Source organism: Mytilus edulis, chromosome 5, assembly GCF_963676685.1.
Source record: "Mytilus edulis chromosome 5, xbMytEdul2.2, whole genome shotgun sequence".
Classification (NCBI taxonomy): Eukaryota; Metazoa; Mollusca; class Bivalvia; order Mytilida; family Mytilidae; genus Mytilus; species Mytilus edulis.
In genome coordinates, this window is record NC_092348.1 from 40349846 (window position 1) to 40365189 (window position 15344).

The 15344-nt window shown below is 31.7% G+C and overlaps 1 protein-coding gene across 1 annotated transcript in view; it reads left to right on the forward strand.

The window, feature by feature from the left end:
- LOC139523670 (uncharacterized) overlaps window positions 1–15344 on the forward strand; it is a 30516-nt gene that overhangs the window by 903 nt on the left and 14269 nt on the right. The window lies entirely within an intron of this gene.

The following is a 15344-nucleotide window of genomic DNA, read 5'->3' on the forward strand; positions in this document are numbered from 1 at the left end:
ACAAAAAATACAGGATCAACTGAAAAACTTTCCCAAACTGAGGGATGGTGTAGAAAAATATGAAATAATTTTCATACAGGTGAAAATGCATTTTTGAGATTTTATTTATGGTTTGTATTCACTGCATGGTAAAAAACCTAAAAGCACTAGTGGTCTTAGGTTGTTAATGATAGCAAAAAACGTAAACGTTCTTGATACATATTCAAATTCAATCCTGAATGTTAAAATGAAAGTACTTAAGTAAACGGTGTCAATGGAATTTTGGGCCGCGTTGAATAGTGGTGAAAATTCTTAAAAACAACTATAATTATCCCTATGGTCCAGGAAATACTACAGTATACACCTTATAAATTGGGATATATATGTTAACACTAAATCAATAAAAGTGTTTTTATAACCTATTAATTTTGGGAGTTTATCAATAAATAGTTGATAAAGGTCTACTAGAATAAAAAAAAAACAGCCCTTATATTCCACCCTGGGAATGAATATAGCTGATACAGCAAATTTTGCCTGATATGTAAAAATTTTACCTGGAAATTAAAGTTGAACTTCATTTTTATGGAATTTGTATTACATTTTTAATTATAAATGCTCGGTTTAATATTTCGCAGTATTTGACACATGTGCAACAACTGGAATTTGAAATTAATTACTTATTATTTTCCACTAAGTACAGATATACTAGTTTTCTTAAGGTTTCATTTGTAGTTCTGTGGTCACATGACACCACTATGAGTTTTTTTTAGAACCTGTAAGTGGTTAAGGGTTCCTTACTTATTCATTTTGCTCTCAGGTTTAGTTGCAATAGAGGTAGTATTAGGGGTTTCTATACATTGAAAAGACAGTTATTTTCGACAAAGAATGTGATCATAATTGTCTATCAGCAAGATTACATAGTTTATTCATTTGCCGTCAAATGCCATGAATCATTTACATTTTTTGACCCTGAAAAAAAACCAATGAACTTCAAGGTAAATTGATTATGTAAGGGGACATAATTTAACTTAACGCATACATAATAAATAGACAAACGGTCAACTTAGAGAAACATATTTATTCAAGTACATATATTGTCAAAAAGATTAGATTAATAACTAACTGCTCTCTAAAGAATCTTGTTATCGACTCATAGGAGTCGTTATTAAGAATTGAACGATGGACAGTCAGTGCGTGAATTTTTCTTGCTACCTGATTGGAAGATATTACGAGACGTGAATAATCAAAGTTTATTGATTGGTTAGGACAATCCAAACCTAGTAAATGTCCTTCAATCCCGTAGAGTATCGGATTTGTCCTCTCTATTTTAGCAATTAGATTTTGCCTGGTCATAAATCATGCATATTCATGATATTGGTACACAGGTAACTTTTATCTATAAATAGTCGAATCTTCTGGAGTTTCGTAAACACCAACGTTAAACGATATATAGTACTTCATAACGTGTGACCTCACGTGTGTGGTAAAATTTGTTGATTGCTGCACGTGGCTATTCTAGTAAATGAATAAATCTACAAAGCGAGAGCACTTTCCATGTTCATCAGCTAAGAGTCGACTAGCCCTTTTTAAAAGGCTAATGCTTGTTATGTTGCCTTCATTATCTGGAAATGCTTCAAGGAATGGAATGTGAAGCATGCTGTAAAATGTGGAATTGACTTAACTTTCATTTTTCAGTATTTGGTACTTATATTGTTTCTTTTAGTCAGATTATCTATAAATAGAGTTGGCAATCCAATTACTTCTCCTGCATTACCTTGTTTTACGTCTGTGTTTATTTCAAACTTCAAATAAAAGAGGGACGAAAGATACCAGAGGGATAGTCAAACTCATAGATTGAAAATAAACTGACAACACCATGGCTAAAAATAAAAAGACAAACAGAAGACACAAGATAGAAATAATTTAGTTTTGTTTTCTCCTTAAAAGTGAATATAGGGCAGAAGGGGTAGTTGTATAATATTCTATATTTTTTTGGGTAAAAACTAAGTGCAGACTAGTATTCTCAATTGTAATATGTTGCTCAGTAAGAAGTGTTTGCTTCAAAGGTGTCATGGCTGATTTCAAGTTTGTAATGTCTTGGTTAAGGTGGCACGGTAGTATTTGATTTCCGGAATTTACGTTGCTTTTTGTCTACCCTTCATAAGTCAATGTATCTAAACAGTGTGATTATATACCCCCCCCCCCCCCAAAAAAAAAATAAATAAAAATAAAATAAAATAAAATAAAATAAATAAATAAATAGAATACGTATGAACTGAAAATACTTTCCAAAACTGAGGGATGAATCTGGAGTAGAAAAATATGAAATAATTTTACATACAGGTGAAAATGAATTTTTGAGATTTAAATTTTTTTTAATATGATGTGCATGATAAAAGACCTAAAAGCACTATTGGCGTTAGGTTTTTAAAGGAAACAAAAAAAAAGTAAACGGTCATTCCACATAATTTTTTATTCAAATTTATTTTTGAATATTATAATGAAAGTACTTCAGTTAACTGTGTATGTAGAATACTGGGCAGAGTTGGTTAGTGGTAAATCTCTGAAAAGGCTATCATTATCCTTATTGGCCAGGAAATACTAACGTTCCACCTTTTAAAAGTGCATAACTAAATTTTGTGATGCAGAAGACGATTTTTTTTTATCTCGATTAAATGGTATTATATATTGCTTATACTTTGACCTGACAAGTGTTGAATGAATCAAAAGAACGTTGTTTGAGGACAGGCTGGCACCTTCCCATAACGTTCGTTTAAAACAAAAAATTTCTAAAACTGAGAAAAAACCCTCATCTTTTATACTTTGTTACTTTCTGACAAATGTGCTGCTATTGCCAAATATTTGAAACTTTGTGAATAAAATGAGAACTAGAAAATTTCTCGTTCTTATCTTTTATACATCGAAAAAGAAAAAAAAACTTTCCATCTTTTAGTCTTAATATCAGGTTTGTTTGTTATTGAAATAAAGTTGGTATTTTGACAGACCAGTTCGCAGAAAAAAAGATTTGTTTCATTTTTATGCTTTTCGTAATTGAAGAAAAATAAACTTCATCAATTCTTACATTACTAGAGCAAAAGTTACTTTAGTTTAGGATAACGAAGTTCTTTTTATCTAGATAGACACAATAAAAGTTTCAGATTATGACCACACATTCTAAATTTTACGAACATCAGAAAATGTGAATGTGGTAATTGAAAGTACCTCGTCGTACAACACAAAAGATGCAATAATGAAATATGATTGAAAAAGTTATCATTGATAACCTTTCATTTTTACATTTCGGCTGATACATGTTTCTTATTCATAAACGTTCTGTTATTCAGGCTATTTTTGGTCTTCTTTAAAAATTCAGTACTATAAAAAAAAAAAAAAATCTGCACCTGACAATTAAACGAAGATGTTTTTTTTCTGCATGCACGAAAATTTTAATCTGATAGAAAAAAATTACCCTTTCAAATTGCCTCAAATTAAAACAGTGAGTCCGCTTCTCAACAATTAAAAGTACTAGTGATATAAATCAGGTAAGAAGAATTTGATAACTTAAAACTGCATTCATAATTTAAATAACTTAAATACACATAACTGATACAGATTTTGTGTTTCTAATGGCACTTATACTTCTTAAATATATTACATTAATACAATTGAGAATGGACATGGGGAATGTGTCAAAAAGACAACAACCCAACCAAAGAGCAGATAGAAGCCGAAGGCCACCAATGGGTCTTCTATAAATATTGTGAAAAATCAGTATGCATGGTAAACGAAGTATATGTACTTTATTGAAACCAATATTTCTAATATGCAATTAAAGTAATAACTATGGAATTTACAAGCAAAATGTAGATTGTTTTGATATTTTTGTTCACAGAGTAAGTATAGCAAGATAAACGAAAAATATTTTATTAACCTCCACGTGATGAGTTTAGTGATATTGTAATAATCCTCTTTAAAACCTGTAGTCCTCATGATATTATCAGATTATTTCATTTTTCATATCAAATGTATTATCAGCCCAAGGTACAAAATCACCCCAACAGCCGAAGTCTCATAAGTTTCAATAATGGAGAAACATTAATATATTGATCCTTTTTCGTGGTTCTTACGTGAAGCAATTTGTATATGGTTTTCTGTAAGTTATTATCTTAAAGTTAAAAAAAAAAAAAAAAAATAAAAGTTCTTGTCTATATTTCTTCTGCTTGGTAAAATGATCATTACATGTCATTTTTCATATCAGAGTGTTTATCTGACCTCGTTCATGATATTGCCCCTCGAGGCTGCTGCTCTTGTGCGTATATCATGACCTAGGGGCGATAAAGGGTCTGATATCAAAATATGCCATGTAATAATCTATTCATATCAGCCCATTAAACACCATTTCGGTAACATATGGAATTCATGTAAATTCAATGCAAAAAAATTATATGTTATTTGCTTTAAGCATATGATACGTCTAAATATGTTTACCGTTTACGCTTAAACTAAACCACTGTAAACGCCTAGAAAATAATCATATATTGTATTTACTGAGTTTACTTTCACTTCAAAACAATTTTTTTAAACAGTCCACCACTACAATAATGCAGCTTAATGTGATATCATCAAATTTGTTGTAAAAGGAAGGAGACGAAATAATAGACGCCATGTACAATTTGATTGCCTATGCATACCTTCTACTTGTGATATTTTGTTTGAAGAAACGATGAAATGATGATCTCTCAATTGGTCAGTTTATTCTGTGGTCATCACATTGTCATTGTACTGCATTTTTACTCAACCTTTGACTCTTTAGGCAATGCTCTGTACTAGTCCTATCATATAAGACTCAGATCACCACTGGTAGAAGTTGGGATGTCAAATAGTTCTTATCATCACAATTTTATAAAATTGACTTTATCGAATTGACCAGTAATCTCGGATCTAGTATTCCTAATCAGTGATCAATGATCTCGGGTTCCTAACCCGTAATCTAAGTTTAATAATCCGTGATCCCAAATTACTAATCTGTAATCTTGGTTTCCCAAATCATGTCACTTTGAACTAAACTGAGCCTTTTGATTTTGTAACTTTGTCTGCTTTCTATCCTGCTCATAAGTTGAATTGTGTACTGTAGAACTTGTATTGACGAAACAAACTCAACCTCACTCTGTGTACAAAGTGAAGTACTTGCATCATAAACTACAGCAGTCATTACAATGTTCGGTTGACGTCGTTGATTTGCAAGATTTTTGTAAAAAAAAATCTTATATTATTGCCTATATATGAATCTACAGTACTGCAAACCTTCGCTAATCAACGACGATATTTGTATGAAAAATAAACTCGTTACCGCAGGTTAAAGAAGTCAATCGTGTCCGATTCGCTCTATTCACGCAGTGATCGGATTTTCTTTGTAAATAAAAAGAGTTGTAATCTCGAAATTAAAATGAACATATGTGATAGAAATAATTATATGTTTGTTGAATAAGAAAAAGGAGAGCTAGTATCACAGGTTTACTATACATAACATCAAAATACGAATAATATTTGTTTCTTTCCTATGTATTAATTCACAGTTTCAAACATTTCACCTTAGTATTGATCTCAAAAGTAAAGATTGATTTAATTCAATAAATATACATATGAAACACTCCCAAACGTGTCTATCCTCCCCCCCCACAAAAAAACCGGGTCCGATTCTCCCAAACGTGACTATTACGTCTAAACATGTCCTTCAAATCAAAAATCGTCCAAGCGTGTCCGACACCGAGTTGAAAAAGAATCGCACAATAAAAAGATATATCAATTTTTTATTAATATAGTTATCATTATTTAAAGTTTAGATACATTGTAGAGGTACTTCACAATGATTAATTCATTTTCAGTTTTCCGGTGCTTCACTATTAATAAAGTGATCATTCATTAGCACTAATTTGTTCAACGCCGATTATTTATATTATGCTAAATTTACAACACATAATTAACTATTAACTGTTGATTGCTTGTTAATAATAATGTGCAAATATGTCATTCGTATTTAGAAAAAAAAACCTCATAAAAAAAGCCATTTATAAGTTTTGTACAGTTTAAATCAGCATTTACTAAGTGGATTATATTGTAATTAATATATTCTCCGATGATGCCTAAATGTCATTTAATTGGATTCGTGTTGTTATTCTTTAGTTTTCTATGTTTTCTATGTTGTGTCATATGTTCTATTGTTTAGGCGTTATCAGTTTATTTTTCGATTTATGAATATGAATGTCCCTCTGGTATCTTTCGTCCCTCTTCTAAATGTGTGAGGGTATTGCACGACAAGCTCCATACAGAAGTGGTTTATGTGCGTCTAAAAGGAACACCTTACGATTTCATATAAAAAGGACACGTTAAGCCTTTTTTAAAAAACAAAATGGACATAATTGGGTGCTTATAAACAGAACACGTTTTCATGCCCTTTTGAAATTAGTCATGTTTTGCAGTTCATTGACGTCATATGAACACGTTTTTCGGGATGAACACGTTTCTGAGAGTTACATATTGAATGATCAGAAACAAAGATATTCAATGTACGCTTACAATGCTTTGTTTTGAAAAAGAAAGCAAAAAAACCCGGTAAACAGGGTAATCAAGGGACATTTTTTTTTACCTATTGGTAGCACGAATACAATAACAAGGACAGCAATACGCAAATGAAAAAAAAATTAAAGTGCGACAAAAACCTTGCAAAAACCGACAAAAAGAGGATACAGAGTATTTGTCAACATATATTAGTTCCGCCTAACAGAAATACCCATGTAACCTTGTTAAAAAAATGCCTAGTATTTGTTTCAGTTTGAAAAAAAATAAGCTTTACCCTTTATTCCGTTACGAACTAATACTGCAATATTTGTTCCAGTGGAAATAAAATTACAGAATATTTCTTCAACTTCGAAGGAATTTCTGTATCATGACATATTCAGGTGATCCGATTTGGGTAAACAATAACTAGATAGTTATTCTTCATACGGAAAAAATATGAATACATATTTGTTTTATGAAAATTAGCTATGCGAATACGTCTACTCGATTTCTTCATCTCCAGACATTTCATGACGATGAACTCATGAATTAAAACATTTTAACTTTATCAATTCATTTATTCGGATAATAATTGTCTCAAAATTCATTGACATAAAATTAGAGAGAGTAAATATCGAAAAACAACAAAACATTGATAATATCTTGCACGCTTTTTATCTATTTGAGATTATTCGTTATATTTTATAGTGTTGTTCATTTTTATTCTATTTCACCTTATAAAAAATAAAAACACAGAGGGAATAAGGAAATACATTTTAATATATATTGAAAACTTACTTAAAAATTATTTTACAAGAAGCTCTATATGCCACATTTTTTCGCCTGTCCTAAGTCAGCAGCCTCTGGCCTTTGTTAGTATTTTTAATTTTAGTTTCTTGTGTACAATTTGGAGTTTAATATGGCGTTCATTATCACTGAACTAGTATATATTTGTTTAATAGGGACCAGGACCAGGTGATGGAGTTTCTCGCTACGTTGAAGAAATGTTGGTGACCTTCTGCTGTTGTCTTTTCTATGGTCGGGTAGTTGTCTCTTTGACAAATTCCCCATTTCCTTTCTCAATTTTATGACTTCCTCAAGTTTTATAAACAAATTTTCATGCAAGTAACTTTTGTAGATTTGTAAATTAAAATTTTACTACAGTTTGGGGATTCCGGAGTGGAGGTTGGTGAGGTTCTAGGGTTTTTTTTTTAAAACTATTATTGCATTTGAATTGGGACATATGGTCATAGACCCCCCTTTTTTAAATGGCTGGATCCGCCTCTCAAGTATACGTTATGTTAGGTTTCATTGCAAATTTGTTGTGTAGCATTTTAAAACAATATATTTTATACAACCTTGAAAATATATGTCAAAGTTCACCAATATTTACCGCAGATAGAAAAAGGCGCGTTGTTGAAACAATCAAATGTGATTATCAAACAAGATAGGAATGTTAAAGTTAGGCTTGTTGGTAATTAGAATAAACAGGCTGGGAGTTCCGATAATAAATCTCAGACAAACGCTCCAACTAGACTGTCAACAATTGAGATTTCCTGTCGAAATAATTATCCGCTATACTAAAGAAGAAATGCATGTGTTGGACGTTATAAAATGCGAGTTTCATTTTAGTATACTAGCTTTATACATTTTTTTTCTAAAACATTATTATATTACTACATATTACTTTTAACTGATTCGCTGTAATTGATTGTTATTTTCTTTACGTCCAGTCACAAATATTTCGAACACGATCAAGACAAGAACAGATAAATCATAAGTACAACATGTAGGTCCTTTATGCAACTGTATGGAGTTTAAACATCACGCATGAATTTAATTGTTGTGAAATAATTCTGACTCTGACCATTTAGATATTGACAAATATAATGTCTATCAATATTAGAATAGTTTAAAGCATGACATTATTCTCATTGGAAACTTTACAACTTAAAATTGAGAATGAAAATTTGGAATGTGTCAAAGAGACAATAACCCGTCCAAAGAGCAGAAAACAGCACTGGGCCACCAATTCGTCTTCAACACAGTGAGGAAATCCCACAAGTGAGGTTTTGCTTGCATCTAGACAGTATGTTTGTATCCAAGTTCAGCAAATATGAAATTTAATAAAAAAAAAAATCTCCGAAACATATATATAAAGGAACCAAAATAAGTAGTAAAAAAACCCATACTAAACTAACATATGCCAGAGAATCCCGACTTAGAATAGCCGCACAAATGCGTCATGTATATATATAATGGCAGTCAGCAGGGTTAAAGAACATCAGTTGTTCGACCTGTTAGTCAAATGCGTTTTGTTAAAATATACTTTTTCACTATTTTGGTCTTTTCGAAAATATTGTTTGTGCTGTTTTTAGACCCTTCTACAACGAAATTTGGTTTACATGCACGAGTATAAAAATTGCGGCTTTTATCCAACGCAATCATAGGTTTGAACGTAGTTTTCAATTTATACTCGTATAAATAAATATATATATATAAAGTAATCAAGTTGCTTCTACACACGCTTGCATAGTACTTACTCTTTTTGGTATGAAGTAATTGCTTACATGATGGATGACCACAGTAAATTGATTGCATTGTACTCTGATCAAGGCAATTAAATTACTATTTAAATGATAGTATTAATTTGTCTTAATTATTAAAAAATTATTGAAAAAGAATAGTTATTAATAGCAGGGTAAGTCATTGTTTAAATGTATAAACATTTTTCTTTAATTAGGGACATAGAACGTTGTTCAAGCGAGTGGCACTTTTTTTTTTTTTTTTTTTTTTTTTTTTTTTTTTTTTAAATATATTGATTACAATTCATTAAAATCTTAGATTAGTTACCAATTTGATAATTGATACATAATGATTTTTACTTATAACACGGCAAATGTATATACATGTACTGTGAAACTTAAAGTTACCAAACAAATTTTGATTGAGCCAGAAATTGCCCTTGAAGATGTTTTTTTTCATTTTTCCTTTATATATAGTTATATCTTTAAAACCATGTTACAAAAGGAGAAACTAATTAAAAAGAGCTATAACTTAGCAAACATTATCCAATAATAATTCAAACTGGTGAAACTAAGGGGACCAAATGTTGCCTTATAATTCTGTACAACTCAAACCCGAATATTAGTAAATAGTTCCCATTAGTAAATCTCTGTTGCAATGTCAATTTATAGCACTGTTATCTTTTAAATATAAGATTGTAATAAAACACAGAATTTTTCAGCAATTAAAATTTAAAACGAAAATTTCCGACTGCTACTGCCGAACAAAACAGTATAAAAATCAAAATAAAAATTGCACCTAAGTGCTGGTGAACGTTTCGTCCCCGAGGGTATCACTAACCCAGTAGTCGGCACTTCGGTGTTAACATGAATATTATTTATATTGAAATGTTTAAAAATTTCCTGTTTGAAGATTGTATGAGATTTTTTGAAACACTAAGGATTATCCCAGGCATAAATTATCTTATCCGTATTGGCACAACATTTGGGAATTTTGGGTTCTCAATGCTCTTCAACTTTGTACTTGTTTGACTTTATAACTACCTTGATCTGAGCGTCACTGATGAGTTAATTAGTCGAAACGCGCGTCTGGCGTATGAAATTATAAGGCTGGTACATTTGATAACTATTATTGACTTAATTTTGAGGTTATTTTGTGAAACATGATTAAACTGATAATACATAATTATATGATCTTAATTATGAATCCCATGTGTCTATTCTCAGGTCGCAAGTGACATAATTTTTAAACATAGATTAAACAACGTAAATTTATGCCGGCGTTTCACATATCGTATAGACCGACGTGCACAATACGTAACAAATTTACCTGACAATATCTTGATATGGGTATTTAGTCGGATCTTAACACGTACTTGTGATTTCAAATTGTTTAAAACCGGTTTTAACGAAGACATGTCGAAATTTTCAGAACTTAATTAAATCTGTTTTTGGGTAAGATGGTGCAAGCATACGATTTTTATTGCGTCTTTGAGAAGCGAATAATCTTTGAGAAGCGAATAATCGTTAGCTACTTTATATACATAATGTGTAAAAACGTTAATTATGAGCAATGAAAGTCAAGTGGCTCAAGCATTTTACTGAGGAAGTTTTAAAAAATGCAAAGAAATATTTTAACAGTGGGTTAGATCACAGTGTGGGAACGGAACTGTACGGTGTTTTAATGTTTTGGTCATTCATGAGACTGTCAATTCGAGAGCATTTTCAGCTACGGAGAAGGTAAGTGTTTTATATAATTACTATCTCTGGGCTCACTTTTAATGCATATGAGAAAAGTATTGCATCTGTCAATAATATTCAAACATTCCAGGGGTCAGAAAATATTCTAGAGGCAAGAAAACAGGGGAAAAAAAAGGAATAAAAGTAAGAGCTCCGACCCAAACTATGCAAATGATTGTCTTCATTCAGCTGAAAATCTGACTTTAAAAGTTTTTTTAACAAAATTTTAAGTTGTGTGATAAGAATTATTATATATTTTTTCATCATATACAACTTCACCATGTTTACACTAGAAAATAGTTCTAAATCTTTGAAAACAGAAGTCACTAAATATTTTTTACTGTACGGTCGCTTGTCGGTAAACAACTTTCGACTGTATTATCACTTGGAGCAGTTCTGTAATGTCGCTTGGGAGCAGAGTAATGATTTTGGCTACAGTATTCATGAGAAACCTCGATTTTTGTACAAATGTATATAGAAAAAGGAAATTTACAAATCAAATATCTTCAAATAAAAACTCAGATTATATTTTATAGCCAATGGGATATTTATAAATATATTAATTGACCTGATAAACTTCTTTATAGATTTATATCAATATCATCAGCTGTAGAGTTCCCATAAATTATTGAATTGACTCCAAAGTAAGTAGTAATCGAGACGTCCTTATCATTTACATTCCGGCACAGAATTGCGCACTGACACACACGTAAGATCTATATTATTATTAACAAACTAGCTGACAAATACAAACAAAAGATACATTTTGGAATTTGTTTGTTTATTAATGGAGAAAACATAAAATGAACTTAATTGTTAAAACTTCGTGTTTCAATCCTGCAATGTATAGCGCGGTTTGTTCGACTTGCTATGGCATTGTTAAATCTTTTTTTTAAAACGATTGTATGATGATACAAAGCATGTAAAAGCATCAATCAATTTAGAGTTCCATTTTTCATATAATAAGATACATAGACTTGTTCCAAAATTTATCAATAAAAAGTAAACAGACAACCCATCGTTATGAAGACAAACCAAAAAAACCCTCCCTTATCAACTTTAAACATGGTATTTAATTTCGATCCCAATAATTTTGGGATTGCTTTCTACTGAGAGTGGTTTTTGAAATCAAGCGCTTGAGATAAAAAAAAAAAAAATCCAGAGTCATTAATTTTAAGTCCAGCGCTGCAGATTTCAAATCCACCCACTGCTAAAGATTTTAAATCAAGCAATTGAGATACAAAGTCGTGCGCTGTATAGATATACAGTCGACCACTGGATTTGTTACATCCCGAGCGCTTGCGCTGAAATGTTAAGATGTGTACTTTAGATCTTCAGGGCTTGACTTTAAATCTTTGAATCTGTACAAACTCTTTTCACTAAAAATCTTAAGTGTTACATGCATCTTACATGTAAGTCTTAAATATTCCTTAACAATTCAACTAAACATTTTTGTCGTAAGATTAATTCTACAAAACGGCATGTTATTTCTCCATTTCAGTTCTTCAGTGGGATAAATGTGTTCTGCATAGACAATATTCAAAACGTCCTTTGGAAATTTAGAAATAGACATCAAGCAAAGAGTTTTTAAGCAATACAGTTTTTTCATAGATCTTGATCTTGTCATAAGGACTTCAGGTTGATTACAAGGTTGAACATCAAGTCTGATAGTTTATATTTTGTCCACGAAACAGCAAACCTAATGTGTTGAGCCTTTAAAAAAGCAGTTATTGATATCATACAAACATGAATTTCAACTCTGTAGAAATTTTTTCTTATTTCTTCAATACTTTTGAATATAGTTTTAAACTCTGACAAACTAATTGATTTCCATTTTTTTTTTACGTTTCTGTCAGTTTGAAGCGATGACAACATCTTGATAAATTCTTCATCTTCGATTGTTCTTTTTTCTTGAATTTTAGGACTTTGGATGCTATTCTCCACACTTCGTCATTTAGTGAGTTATTCTCTATATGTCTCTGTATCGCAGAAGCTTCCTTTATAAGTAAATGTGAGTCATCGTCTTGAAAAATAGTCCTTAATTCAGCAGAAATATCTCTATGAAACATGTTATTGACTTGATGAGAAGATATATCTAGGTCATTTGTTACCTGCTCAAGTATGTCATTTTCTATAAGGGGTGCAATATTTTCCGGAAGATTATCAAGGAATTCTGTTCTTGAATTTTCATGTTCCTCAGTTATTTCTTTATTTTCAACTGTGTTGTTAGTAAACAATAATGCTGCAACAGTACTTGACGTGTGTAAAAGGTAAAGGGTATTTTTCTTCCATAATGTATAAATTGTTGTCTTCACTTCTTTACCATTAAGTATTGTTATTTTGTCTTCCACTTGATTGTCTATCAATTCAAATACTTCTTCCCGGTTACTAAGTTTGGGTTCTAAATTAATCTGTTTCATGTGTTTCAACATATCAGATTTCTTTATGCTTCGAGCTTGTTTATACACATCTTTCATCAGCTGAAGTATTGTAAGTGGTTCGTTGTTTGCTGAACGAACGGCAATTGTATACCATTGGCCATCAAAAGAAATGACAGGAACATACAATCCTCCGTGATAACATTTTTCCAGTATGTCATTTACCGTGTTTCGCATTACATCTGATGTCATACTGTACCCTTTCATGGCATATCCGATTGGGACGGAATGTTGCCTTTCTGGTATGTGTGATCGGTTGAGATTCGGTTGCTATGTGCCGTGTTAACCTATATGCTTCTTTGACAGTTTACATAATTTCATAAACAGTCTTATTTAAATATTAAACTGTGCAACTTTCAGCGGATATTTGCTGCAATGATTTATGTTGATTATATTTTGCGTCATTTTTATCAGATGATACTTCATCATGACCACACGTTTTGGCAACTACTGATGGTACTTCTGCAATTAACCGAACATTGTCTTTACAATACTGTTTAATTTTTTCTTGAAATTCCTTTAAATCACTGGGAAGCTTCGTTGGACACTTACTTTCTGCTTTTCCATAACATTGAATAAGGCTCGACATTATCTGATCCCATAACATACTGTCAAAGTCTGCCTCTAAAACTATTGTACTTCCCAAGCAGTTAGTTTCTAAAACTTACATCTCACTAAGAATCTGCGGGACATAATAATGCGGCAATTCATAGTAAACCTTCGGTTTGTACACGTTACCAGGGTATGGGCATTTTATATCCACAGCAAAGCAAGGCTTCTTACCTCCAAATTCACATGATGATCTCAAACTACCATCGGGACTCACAAGTAGCATGAAAGTATTATCAAGATAGTCTACTTTACATCCTTCTTCGAAATATGATTGTGTAGGATAAAAAACGGGAAGAACTTTTGACACCAGAGTCGCTACACAATTTATTTCATTAACAGTACCATGTTGCATGTATTTTTTAACCTCTGGACTAGGTTCTGTCTTTTCCTTTCCAGAAAATACATATTCAAAATGTTCTTTTTGTTTCTTGAGTCCACCTAAACCAAATGCATCAAAACATGTGCTCCCTGTAACTTTGGCGAATGAGCGTATAGTTTTCCATGCTGTAGATTTCTGTTTAATAAATGTTGTATCTTATGTAGAGACATCGTCTCTATTGATTGTATCATTCTGAATTCCTGTCAGACATACATAGTTTTGTTGCTCGGACAAATAACATATTTTACCTCTGCAGTATGAAAAAGACACATCATTGATAACGGATAATGCATACCCTAACGTATCAACTAAGTTTAGTAGTCTATCAATGCATGCACCAATTCTGTAGATGAAAGTTCTGATAGCGCTAATGGCATAAGAATATTTTGCATTCATTTCCGGAGTTGTGCATATTTTTTTAATCTTCTCAAGTGAGATTTCCTTCTTCTGTTTCACTTTACGCATGGCTGACAATCGTTCACTTATGACTGTTAAAACATTTTTACCGGTTTCAGTAATACCATCTTTGCAAGATTCAGGCACATATGCCAAATCTGTTATGTGGCGAATATCAAGAGTAGAAATGGCCCTTTCTAACGATGAAATGCATTTTAAATCATTCTCATACCTATTTTCAATCTTTTGAAGCGATGGAGGGCCTTCATATCCCCAAAGATTTATGTCTCCACTTTTTTGACCATCGACACCAGCATTTACTTTCTTTCCATCAAAACAAATTGTGTATGTCTGAAGTTGGTCTTGGTCGTGTTCGTGTAGCATATCAATCATTTCATGGAAAATTTTTGGTGTCAAGTTTTTAAGAGTTTCAGATATATCTGATCCATCCAATGATTTACGATCTGGTACTGCAAAGTTAATTGCTGAATCTTCGGGATTCAAATGTCTCTGAATATCTTGACCTTGATTTTTCATTCCACTCATAAATCTCAGAAACCTTCCCTTAAAAAGTTTGAGGCCTACTCGCCAAAACTGTTTCACCTCCGGGGAATAACGCATTTTATGAGAGTCGTCCAACGAATACCACGAAACCACATCCTTAAATAACAAGAAAGCAATATTTTTTAGAGGCAGTTTATTCCCGGCCAGAAGCCT